At 43.6% G+C, this 9,532-nt stretch overlaps 1 protein-coding gene across 1 annotated transcript in view; it reads right to left on the bottom strand.

Moving 5' to 3' along the window:
• GPC6 (glypican 6) overlaps positions 1-9,532 on the bottom strand; it is a 1,378,959-nt gene that overhangs the window by 1,149,347 nt on the left and 220,080 nt on the right. The window lies entirely within an intron of this gene.

Below are 9,532 nucleotides of genomic sequence, written 5' to 3' on the forward strand. Positions count from 1 at the left end.
GCTAACTTCTCACTTAGTTCAAATCATGGTTTATGATTTGTCATTATTAGAGATAGGCATAAAACGCCTAATAATTGTTACATTAAATTGTTTGCTATTCTGAGTCAATCTAACTACTTATCTTGCTTAAGGGTTCTCTATATAACAGTGGCATCTTTTGGCATACGTTCGAGTACAACTATTTAAAGACATATTTTGGATGAAACGTCTCTGATTTCCACCGAACTCCTCTGCTCTTTTAAAAAGCTTTAAAACAGCAACCGATTTTCTTTTATCCAGCGAGATTTATCACAATACCACTTTCCATTAAGTCAACCCTGACCCATGGTAACCCCATGTGTGCTAGAATACAATTGGGCTCTATGGATTTTAGTGGCTGATTGTTCACAAACAACTATGAGGACCTTCTTCCAAGGTGCTGCTGGGTAAACTCACACTGCAAAGCTTGCGGTCAAGCATATTAACCATTTACACCACTCAGGTACTCCACTAGCATCATTAATTCAAGAAAAATACATTTAAAGAATGTCTGAAGTCACTTTACAGGAGGTAGAGTGAGAAAGTAAATTTTCACTATCTACTGTGTATTATGTACTGCCATAAATGCTTCAATAAACAGCTCAGAATGATTTTCAAAGCAATGTCCTTCTATTTCTTCACTGCAAACCAACAAACTGTCTCATCCTTCCTTTGAAGTTTCCCTGCCAGTCTCATAACATATCGTTATCCTTATCAGGATAGTTCCGTAGGGAAGCTGTCATACAGCTGAGTGTGATTTTAAAACTTCAACTATGTATGCCATGTGCATTATAGAAACATACTGCATGTGCTTCTGGAGTTCAGATCAACCACTCAACCCCAAACCATCAGCTTCAATTCTGCTAGTCTCAAAGTGGAGGTTTAGTTTTTATTTTTTACTTCCTAAAATCTTAAAATAGATGACCTTATCCTTCATTTATCACAGTACTATAATATGACATTAAGTTGTGTAAGACTTCAACTTTCAAATATGTGGGGGGGTTTTCTCTGTCATATGACAAAATACTGTTGTAATTAAATATTTATCATCTTAGCTATTCAACTTTGAAAGTGCACAAAGGCTTTGTAAAGATCTTAGAGGGTCAACTTTCAAATAACTCTCTCCTCCAAACCTGACCAATTGCCATGAAGCACTTTAAGGGTGAGAGCCAGGCATTGCCTTGAACACAATTCCACTGTCAACAGATTCCTTCATAAGAAATGGTGCTTTAGGATAATAACTACAAATGTTTTTAATCTAACATTAATAAAAATAATAACCTGAGTCCTCAATACTCAAAAACAGTGCTTACTTTAGCAAATTATCAACTTAATCTCTTGAATTCAGTATATTGCTGCAGGGACTTTAGCTCTCGTTTAATAAATTTAAATAAATAGAAGAGAGCCTCAAAGAGTTTGTGGAGAAATTAATTATCGTTCAGGTCAATTTTTCCACCAACTTTCTGAGGTTCCATGGCAGAAGTGAAGTTTAAAACACCCGCGTCGATGTGCACAGGAGCTTCGTGTTCTCATTACCAGCTTTGCTCCACCAACGGACGTTGTTTGTTGTGTTGAACAGTGAGAAATTGCTTCCTGACAATACCATTTCAAGAAGGAATACGTTAGCGCCTTCTTCGTCTCAAAAGCAGAATAGCTTGGTGACTATCAAGCACATTCAATAAACATACATTTGCATAAATGTCAAAGCTCTTTAAAATGAGCGTTTTGCAGCACTTTCTTGAGACATAGGTACCGTATGGCTGCTGGTCAATGCTCCTATTACACCCAATTGTCAGACCCATGTCTGCAAGGTGTTCGTTCGGTCTGGTCCTAACTGACCCTCGGAGAGCCCCCCGCCCCCCCAGCCTCCTAAGTCACCCCTCTTCTCTTTCTTCAGGCAAAGCTCACATGGAGGGTGCGACAATGTCAGAACGTGGCTTCTCTCCTCTTCAGCGATTCCCTCACTTCTCTCCTTTCCATTTTCACTGTCAAAATGAATATTATTCTAAAGCTACAAGCTATAATAATATTAAAGATGAAAATGAACTCTCTCTCCCTAATTATATATTTCACATTCTGCTTATCGCTTTGTATTTGGAAAAAGCATTCTCAAAGATGATTTTTTTTTTTATCGATCTTTTCATTTAGGTAATATATGACTAAGTAAAGTATGTCACTATTTTTTTTTAAAACAATTTAATGGGGGCTCATACAACTCTTATCACAATCCATACATGCGTCCATTGTGTCAAGCACATGTGTACATTTGTTGCCCTCATCATTCTCAAAACATTTGCTTTCTACTTGAGCCCTTGGTATCAGCACCTCATTTTTCCCCTCCCTCCCCACTCCCTCATCAACTCTTGATAATTTATACATTATTATTACTTTTTCATGTCTTACACTGTCCAACGTCTCCCTTCACCCACTTTTCTGCTGCCTGTCCCCCAGGGAGGGGATTATATGTAGATCATTGTGATCATTATCCCCCTTTTCCCACCTTCCCCTTCCCCTCCTGGAATCACTACTCTCATTATTGGTCCTGCGGGGTTTATCTGTCCTGGACTCCCTGTGTTTCCAGTTCCTATCTGTACCAACATACATCTTCTGGTTTAGTCGGATTTGTAAGGTAGAATTGGGATCATGATAGTGGGGGAGGAGGAAGCTTTTAAGAACTAGAGGAAAGTTGTATGTTTCATCGTTGCTACACTGCACCCTGACTGGCTCATCTCTTCCCCGAAACCCTGCTGTAAGGTGATGTCCAGTTGCCTACAGATGGGCTTTGGGTCCCTACTTGATACTCCCCCTCATTCACAATGATAAGGTTTTTGTTCTTTGATGCCTGATACCTGATCCCTTTGACACCTCGTGATCACACAGGCTGGTGTGCTTCTTCCATGGGGGCTTTGTTGCTAAATTACTATTTTCTTCAACGATCTGATTCTACCATAAATTTTTTTTGTTCACTTTTCTTCCACAAATGTTTTCTTTCCCCCAAAATATTCTTCAGCTACAATTAACTCTACAGTAAAACTGTCACCGTTCTCTTCACTGCAGTCTGTGCCCCAGGCTCACCGAAGTAAGGAATATTTATTAGCAAGTTAGCAATCTGCTATTGCGGGGGGGGAAGCACCCCCGGAGTTTTCATATATTGATCAAATGCTAAGCCTGAAGATAATGTGTATTCTCTGGCAATTGTTTCCACAGGTAACCAGGAGTACCTGAGGACACAAAAATCCTGGCTCAAAGATGTTCCTATTTGGCATTCCTGTTGGCAGGTCAGCAGCTCTGTGCCTGAATGACAAGCTGCCAGTCCTGAGCAGACATGCCTGCTTTGTCTTCCACAAATTGGAACCACAGCGGAGAACAGAGGAATTGCTCCACGGCGAGACTCCACACACAAGGTTCTTTTCTTAAACAGTTTCCTTAAGACAGTTGCCAATCCTGACATTGAGACCCTCACTCCAGAATGCCAAGAGGCCACGCCCACAATGTTTGCTTGAATAACAAGTGTTTTAATGGCCTGACTAGCTTGCCTAGGAGCCACAGGGGCTGATGATGAATGTACAGTTGGGAAGCCAAGAGAAGGAGGGAAGCAATGATCATGAGTTCAGAAAAATAATCAGAAGCTGAAGGGTTTGCCTCACACTCTGGGCTACCAGTCCACAAGGCTGTCCCATAGCGCCCGCATGTCTGACCTGTGGTCCCCACCACGAATCCAGGTACTAGTGGCAAGTTTCCATTTTCCTCTCGGACAAAAACATGTCTCATAGCGTGGGGTTGTGGCAGCATGGAGTAAACTCTAAACAAACAAATTATTAAGGGCAGATTTCATGTCTGCCTTTGAAGAGGCTCTGAGAGAAACAACGTTTATAGAAATAGGTCTGAGTATTGCAATGCTTCAGAGGTATTGAAACTAACCTAAGAAAACTGTTCAGCTTGCTCACTCACAGGTATTAAAATGCAGGTAATTTTCACAGCTTTTAATGATTAGTAAAAATGCCTCTTTCAACATTTAATTAAGAGCAGAGCCACCGTAGGATTGGTGGATAGCACTTGTAAAGAATTCTAGACTTAGCACAGAAAACACAGGTTCCACCCTCAAAGGCCATGAAGACCCAGGAACTCATTCTGGTGCCAAAAGCAACCAAACCAACCAGTAACTCTTGGGCCTCTGAAATCTTGAGGTTCAAGCTTGGCTTTCAATATGGTTGATCTTATTTGGCATTTATTTTTAGTGTTTGAGTTATTTGTTCAAAGGATTATGACAGTGAAGCCTTTAGGTGGGATGGGGGCAGGGCAGTTCATGTCAGAGACAGGCCCACAAGGACACTTGCCTCCCCCACTGCCTCCTTCTCGGGGGTTCTTTGGGGAATCTCTTAAAATCACTAGCGAACAAGCCAGGAAGGGGTGATCTACTGGCCCTATGATTCTCAGAGGTGCTAATGCAGAACATGTTTAAGACTATAAGTAAGATCATCTTTGTACATTGATACTTTTTCTCTATTTGTTCCCAATGCCAGGGAACCAGAAAGAAAAAGAAAAAGAAATCGACCTCCAGAATGGAATGATATTATAGCAGTGAGAATACAGATTTTCATCCCTGAGCTCTCTGGATAAATTGTTAACAGCAGGAGGTAGATAGCTGTTTGTTTGATGCTTCCAGGCAAGCAGGATTCACCCTTTAATGTGTCCACACTTCAATATCTGCTTTCTCTCACATAAACGACCCCTGTATACATTTCTCAGCCCCAGCCCCCACATTATCAACCTACACTAGTTTGTCATGAGGAGCTCTGGTGGTGTAGTGGGCCATGACTTGGGCTGCTAGCCCCAATGTCAGTGGTTCAGATCACAAGGATTGTCTGCTCTTTAAGGAGTTACCATCTTGGAAATCGACAGGATCAATTCTCTGTCTTCATAGGCCATTACTAATCATAATCAACTTTAAGGCAGAGTGTGAGTTAGCCTGTCATGCCCCACACATCTCCAGTCGAACTCTATTTCCATGTAGTTGGTAAATATATTCTGTTTTCATGATCAAAATAATGGATCTGTAAAATTTTGGTGAAAATAAACGCAGCACAGCACACAAGCATTCATCTATTCCTGCGTGTACAGTCCAATAATACGGACTACCTGCTTCATGTTGGGCCACCATTCCCTCTGTCTCCACCCACGCGCTTTGATCACCACTGATGTGGACTTGCCTGTGCTTCAGTTACTGTGGATAATTTGATGTCATGTAGACAGTTCTTTAAAAGAGCCCAATGCTCGCAGTGAACCTTCTTTACTAATTTAGCCGAAGAGCTGTTTAAAGGGAACTTCAAGGGATAATTATGGTTCATGGTGTGAAGATTTTCTTAGAGTGATGGATTCAGAGAATCTTATAGTCACATCGGGTCCAGGAAGTCTGGATTCTTATGTAATCTGAAACCGTGTTCTGTATTTTCCCCATTTAGGTCAGGAATCATGGTTTCTTGATCAAGCTACTCGGTAATGAGGATCAAGTACCATTCAATTCTCCTGTTCTCATGGGGAAGGAGGCGGTGCTAGTTCCTGAGGCTAGAAATGAAATCTTGACACTTTATGAAAGATATTGGGACCTGTGATCAGTGGCTTGGGGGAAGGGGCACATCTGACTTCCAGCTTCACAAGAGATGAAGAGGAGAATCAAATTCATCATCCCAAGCCTGAGTTCACTGAAGCAGGGTCAGACATGGCTCCCTCCACTAACTTGTTAGTAATTCTGATAGCAATCCTCCACCCCACAGTGCTCTCTGCTTCTCCACTGGGTTTAATTCACTGCAATGGCCAAACAGCTCACAGACCATACTCATGGTGATGAGGATCCTTAGTGGACTGAACAGGTTGCAATTCAGGCTCAGAAATAGTTATGTAGGATACAGATATTTGGTCAGGACAGCCTCTTCTCTGCCATATCCTCTGATAGACCTCTCTCTGGCTTTTGTCCCCTGGGCCCAGCCTCTGCCCTGCTCAGGCAATGCTACAAAACTCTTTCCGTACTCCTGGTACACACCCCAAAGACTCTCCACTCCGCCCTAAGTCACAGCCCACAGGTTTCGGGGTGGGGATGGGGAGGCAGGGGGAGGCTCTAGCTCCATGGGCCAACAAACCTAGCTTCTTTGAATAAGTGACTAGCAGTGGTTCTCAACCTGTGGGTCGCAACCCCTTTGGGGGTCGAATGACGCTTTCACAGGGGTTGCCCAATTTTTAACAGTGCAAAATTACAGTTATAAAGTAGCAACGAAACTAATGTTATGGTTGGCGGTCACCACCACATGAGGAACTGTATGAAAGGGTCGAGGCGTTAGAAAGGTTGAGAACCGCTGGCCCGGAGGTACTAAGCTTTGTCAGTGAGCTCCTAGCCAATGGCACTCAGCTGTACTTGCTCCATGGAGAGGAAGGCTGTGGCTCTGTCTCATGCCGGCTTGCTGCTGCCACCCCTCTAGTCTCCCGGCTCTAGGGGGACCACGATGTAAGGGTATCAGGACACAGAGGTGTGCTCCACTAGTGTCTCTTGTTTCCTGATGCGAGTGTGCTTCTAAGAGGACTCATTTTGGACCAAGCAGGATGGCAAAATTAGCCAATCTCTCCTTAAAGCACCAAGTTTTACAGTCAAATTATCCTGGCTAAGAATCACACATAATTGAATCATAATCTCTTACCCAGATGCATTAGGAAAAGTCCTTTGGTGGGAGTTGCCAAAACTATGACTAGCAGAGTCATCCCAAATAATTCACTGCGCCACAGGATCTCAAGTCAACAAAGCTGGTGGTAGGACCAAACACTAGGAGTGAGAGTGCGCTGTCTTAATCAGCTGTGTCTCACCAAATTCCAGAAAAGGTTACTAAGGTTTTCATGAGTAAGAACAATTATTTTCCCAAAGAAAATTTGTTGCCCATCTCTAAAAGCTTTATTCTCAAGAAATGGTGATTGCATAAAAGTAAGATAAAACATATCCTCTATGGATATCAATGCATGGTGGAATGCAAAAATTATCTGTATTACTACTTGTCCTGACTGGTCACAGCCATCCATCCCATTATCTCAGATAAAATGGTAATTCTATCTACTGCAGAGCCAGTAAAGTATTTAATGTGACTCCTCTAACCAAAGTCCCCAACCCACGCCAAACAACCTTTACCAGCAGGGGCCTGGGAAACAGGTGGGGAAAGAAAGTGGTCAGATTCGCCTGTGAGTAATTGTGGATCACAGGAATGCCGTCCCGCCCCGTGGATAAAGTGCGCACTCTGAGAAGCAGCAGGGGCGATCTCATCACCAGCAAGATCCAGGAGTGGGGTGCATCCTCTCCTGAGCGGCACCTGGCACCCCTGTGTAGTGGACTTCCTGGATCCAGAACTCAGCTGTGCCACTCACAGCAGAAGGAGCCGGAAAGCCGGAGCCACAGAGAGCGGTAGATCTCCCAGCCCCCAGAGCAAGTCAGGCTGATGCTGGCGTGTGTGTGTGTGTGTGTGTGTGTGTGTGTGTGTGTGTGTGTGTTGGGAGGGGCTGGTGGGCCTCTGGGCACGTCAGATGCTCGTGCTGACCCACAGAAGCTGGAGCTGCGTGCAGTTGGGTTGGGGCTGCCTGGGGCACTTCATTCACAGAGTGGGACTTGCCGATCAAGAAAGCTTGAGCCGAAAGCCTGTCTTACAGTTGAGGCTTACAGTGCAACGGTGTGCCGTGCTGTGGGCTTCTATTAGCAGCTCTAAAAGGACGTGGTAGTGTGTCCCAAGACCATCTCTCTCCTGAGCACTTCTCACTTGCATTACAAACAACTTGTTAACTGCCTTAATAAACCCTTTAATCATGAATTTCAGCTCTGTGCAGCCGTTGCAATGGAGATGAGGTCCTAGACATAAAAGTGGAGAATCCTAGTTAACACAACGCACCTACTCATGAAATTTAAAGGTCAAAAGAGGTGGCCATCCAAAGCACTTTCACATAGCCAAAGGATACAGAAACATACAAACCAACAACCCATTGCCCTTGGGTTAATTCAAACTCTTGGAGACCGTTGAGCATCAGAGTAGAACTGTGCTCCATCAGGCTTTCAATGGTTGGGACCTTCCAGAAACACACAGCTAGGCTTTTCTTTGTAGGTGCCTCCAGGTACATCAGAACCACCAAAAGTTTGACTAGCTCTTAGCAGCACCACACCTAACAGTTTGTCTCATGCTATCTGCAAACATCAGTTCAACATAGGGAGTAGACCATAAACAGTTACTGTTGTGCCCATTTCCATTAGTACTAAGTACCAAAGCAAACAAACACCAATCTTTCAGCATTCACAACCCACTGGAAGACCAGTAAAGATACAACATACCACTCCATCCAATTCCAAGTGAGGACTGAGGTTCTGTGGTCAAGGCTTCAAACGGGAGGTGTGATTTAGGTAAATGTTGCTCAAAGTGTTATCCTTTTCAGGATGAGAAATCAGGGTCAAAAATTGGGAAAGAACAGGAGACTGAGGGCATGTGAGGTTCAGGTGAGAAATTATGGAGAGTTTGTGGCTGGTGAAACAATTGTTTCTACACGTGAGATTTGGTCAACCCATGACATAAAGCTGAAGAGATGCATTAGAGTCAAATAGGTGAGAGGCTTTGGAATCCACATTGAGAAGTTTGGTGTTTCTTCTATAGGGAATGGATAGAGGATATAGGGATTGGTGAGATCAGCCACCAGAAAGGCAAAGCCATGTTGGTCAGGTTCATGGAATCAGGCGAAGGCAAAGGTATAGCTCCAGTGGCCAGGGTCTGTCTGAGCCCCCTAAGAGACTGAGAGAAAAGGGGAGAGTCAGTATTACTGATCCTGTCTTTATTTTTCAATTCTGTACTGTGTGTTCGTGCATTGGGTTTGATTTTTAAGACAATTGCCTGAAAATATTATTTACTGTGACTACCCCTTCAATCTTGCAACAAAATGAATGTCTCACTTGCCTCACCTTCATGTGGCTCTGAGCAGAGCAGAGACATCCCATGCACAGCCCCCTGTGTTGTGAAGAGGTGGGGTGGCGTACGATGCAGCATGCACTCTGACCACGGAAAAGCAAAGGAGTTTCCCAGGGGAGAGGCCTAGTGTTTTCAAAGATTTTCCCAGTGTGGTCTTGTTTTTGTACTATGTTTATTAAACTCCATGACATAGAAGTGAAGGCCTCTTCCTTATAAGCTCTAACAAGCAATGCCAATCTGGGATAAAACAATTCCATGAGAAAATCTACCAAATACGATAAAGACCAGATGTGTTTAATCCACCTGAAGAGCACACACGTAACCTCATACTACACAGACGTTTCAAAACATCCCGTGACCGTGGATGAGGAGGACGATGTTTGTTAGCACTGATTGCTATTTGTATCCGAGATTTACAAGATTTTCAGAGCTAGGTAGAGAGTTAAGGGAGAGAGGGCTTTGGTGAATCAGTCGTAGAACTCTCAGCTTCCATGCTGGCAGACAGGATAAATTCCCATCCAAGGAACCTGTCAGTGGAG

Source organism: Echinops telfairi, unplaced genomic scaffold, assembly GCF_000313985.2.
Source record: "Echinops telfairi isolate 266 unplaced genomic scaffold, ASM31398v2 ScPeMD7_7405;HRSCAF=8443, whole genome shotgun sequence".
In the NCBI taxonomy this organism is placed as follows: Eukaryota; Metazoa; Chordata; class Mammalia; order Afrosoricida; family Tenrecidae; genus Echinops; species Echinops telfairi.